Raw genomic sequence first — 3,108 nt, 5'->3', positions numbered from 1 at the left:
GCGGGGCGTGGCGGGCCCGCGGACCGCAGCCCCCGGCACAGGCGCGGCAGGTGCGGGTCCAGGGACGTAAGCCGACGCCCACCATGTGTGGTTAAGTAACTAACATAATATAATAAAAAATATTATTAAAAAAAAAAGAACAACAACAGAAGCAGGTTATCGCCAGTGGATGCGGCTGACTTCATCTGGGGGAAAATACTGTCTCCCGCATCACCCACCCAAAGAATGAAGTGCTTGCCTGGCAGGAGAGACCCCAAAATGTGACCTTTTTTAAAGGAAAAATAAAGTCAACGTGAGGGTCGGCCTGTGAGGTCGGGAAGGTAAAAATTAGGACCAAAGACAGTGGCCCCTCCGGGCGCCTCCACAGCTTGTGTTTATGAAGAGCGGATGGGAGTGGTTTGGAAAACCCCCACTTGCTGATTTGTCTGTGACCAACGCCTAACTTGTGTGATAGTTATTGTTCCAATCAGAGGGACCCTTTCTCCTGGTCTCATCAATGCCGCAGCCCTTGTTAAGGCGCACGGGAGGCGCAGCAGAAACGCGCCATTTGGCTTGGAGGCGCAGGCCGAGCTTTGTGCAACGAGAGTGCTCTCAGCTACGGGTTCCGGGGAGCACGGGAGACTGTGCTGGGATGCGCTGGGCAGGGAACCTGGCTTAACCTCTCTACACAAAACCAGAGGAACAAACAGCCTTGGAGTCTCCCGCTCCCAGAACGCAGGAGCCCCCCAGCCCAGAGCCGCCGCGCTGCCCTTGGTGTGAAGGAGCGGAGGCCTGGCCGGGCAGAGTGGAAGGACAGCGGGAGGGAGCCGTCCAGCCGCGGTCAGGAGGAAGCGCCCTGCCGGGAGACTCAGAGCTGTGGCCACATCACTCCCTTTGCAAAGGAGCAGCTCAGTTCTTATTTTTGAATTTCTAATGCAGGTTTAAAAATCTGAGGGACCGCAGCTTACTCCTCTGACGCGGAGGCCCCCTGATGGTCACGTGCAACCCAAAGGGGTTTTCCTGTCTGTCCTCAGAAGTCACCTTATAGAGTGACCTTGAGAAGTAGACAGCTTGCCTGTCTTTGCACAAAACACAGGATTCTGTTGCTTCAAATGACTGCAGCACTAATACTTCTAAAAACAGTAAAACAGCAAATTTATCTTTTCCTACAACTTACAGATATTTATATAATTTATGAAATATTTAACACATTGGGCATCTAGTCAATATAGTTGGAGTTCTGACACTTATAATAACTATCAATGCAACAGAAGGCCCACTCTCCCCGCTGGACTTTCCTTTCTCCCTGCCATGGCAGAGTAAGCAAGAAAACTTTGGGGTTGCTATCATGGTAGCCCAGTTTATCCTCATTACACCCCGCACAAAGTCCTGGTGGCAAGTTAATGGGCCCCTTCTGGGTGGGAGCAGCCCATGCCTAACATGGCCCAGTTAGCAAAGTGCAGGCAAAAGTGCAGGCTGTATTTCTGCTCTCATCTCCTGGGCCAGCCACCCTTGTGCAGTGCACAACCTGAACAACTGTCCTGTGTGATTATTCTTACAAAGGCAGCTGTTCTTGCTTCCCTAGGCAGGGTGTGTTTGGTGAGAGGAACTAGATTTTCACCCAGTTCCAAGCTCAGAGAGAAAGTGGGCAAGTACTACGTACCATGAGGAAGGAGTATCCAATCCACAGACTCCGCCATCCGGCTGGGCAGTGGGGGATGGAGACATCTTGGCTGTGTACCGCTATGGCGACGGCTGGGGCCTCGCACACGGAGCAGCGGCTGATGTAGGGCTTGATGTCCTCCTCGGCCACAGGCATCATGGGCAGCGGGGCGGTGGTGGACAGCCAGTAGGACTTGTCATTTCGGCTGGCATAGTAGCACACATCACCGGGGTTGCAGTACAGGAAGGGCATGGTGCTGAACCGAGCCAGGCAGGAGCCCGCCAGACCTGTGGAGAGGGGTCACTGCTGAACGGGGCTGGGGTGCTGCTCCCCAGGCCTGGGCAGGTCCCGAGGCCCCATGTCAATCCCCGCCCAGCAGCCGCCTGGCGGAGCTCAGACCTGCCCGGGGGACCAGACTGAGCCCAGCAATTCCTTGTTTCGGAGCAGACGGCCCTGTCCTTTTAGAAGTTCTCACGCTTGCCTCTGGATGAGGCCTGGTTGGCAGGGAGCGGGTCTTTATGAACGAGCACCCTGGCGGAGGCCTGTGGTGGGGGGTCTTAATGCCCCAGCCCTAAGAATCCCCTGATGGGATCCCAGACGAGGGCCTGGCTCACCACACCCTGAGGGGCCCGCCTAGAAGGACTGCTGGCTGCACCCCTTCCTCCCCCAGGTAATTCCACAGCGCCAGGTACTGAGGTCGACTCTCTCAGGGTGGGCCGGAGTGAGGATTGAGCAGAGCCGGCTTCCGACCTCCCAGGCACTGCCCGAGCTTAGAGCCCACCGTGCAGCACCCGCAGCAAGCCCGCCCGCGCTCTGGGGCCTGCCCCTGGCCTGTTCCCCACTCTGCAGCGTAGGCCCGGCCCTGCTTGCCTCGGCCCCGCTTTCGTTTCTGTTAGACTTCGTTTGGAGGCAGAACGTGTAGACAGGAACGAGCACAAACCATCGGGGTTCTGCCAGACAGGTTCCCCACCACCGTCCCGCCACAGACGCCACAAAGGCGCCCTCCCCGCACACCCCTCCTTCTAGCGGGTGCTTGCCACATGCCTTCTGTGTGCTTGGAAGTCAGTTTAATTCCTTCTGGTGACCAGGCTTACATGAATACATCTGTGCACACACATTCGTATCTGCTCTCCCGGGGTTTCTGCGTGAGACCCGGCCTCGCCCCAGCCCGCTTTCAGAGCTGCCGAAGCAGCTGGTGGTCTGCAGGGAGCAGGGCCAGCACCCCGGGTGGGGGGCGGGGGGCGGCACCAGGAGAGCACACCGGAGCTGCGCAGGCCGCTGGGGCCGTGACTGAGGTTTAGAGCTTTCAAAGGTCATTAGTCTTTTCTGCAGCCCCAGGGTGTGGACAGCTGGTGCCCTGGGTCAGGAGGGGCTGGGCCATCCGAGTGCCTGCACGAAGCTCGTGGGCCGGCCCAGGCACGGCGGCGGTACCTACCCAGGTCCTGGTTGTGGGCTTTCTCCTGGCC

At 57.7% G+C, this 3,108-nt stretch overlaps 1 protein-coding gene across 4 annotated transcripts in view; it reads left to right on the top strand.

Annotated features, from left to right (window-relative positions):
* Nucleotides 1-3,108, top strand: part of RAB20 (RAB20, member RAS oncogene family) — a 52,510-nt gene that overhangs the window by 48,509 nt on the left and 893 nt on the right. The window lies entirely within an intron of this gene.

The sequence above is a fragment of the Ailuropoda melanoleuca genome, chromosome 7, assembly GCF_002007445.2.
Source record: "Ailuropoda melanoleuca isolate Jingjing chromosome 7, ASM200744v2, whole genome shotgun sequence".
NCBI classification, from domain to species: Eukaryota; Metazoa; Chordata; class Mammalia; order Carnivora; family Ursidae; genus Ailuropoda; species Ailuropoda melanoleuca.
This window is presented reverse-complemented; position numbering and strand designations above follow the sequence as displayed.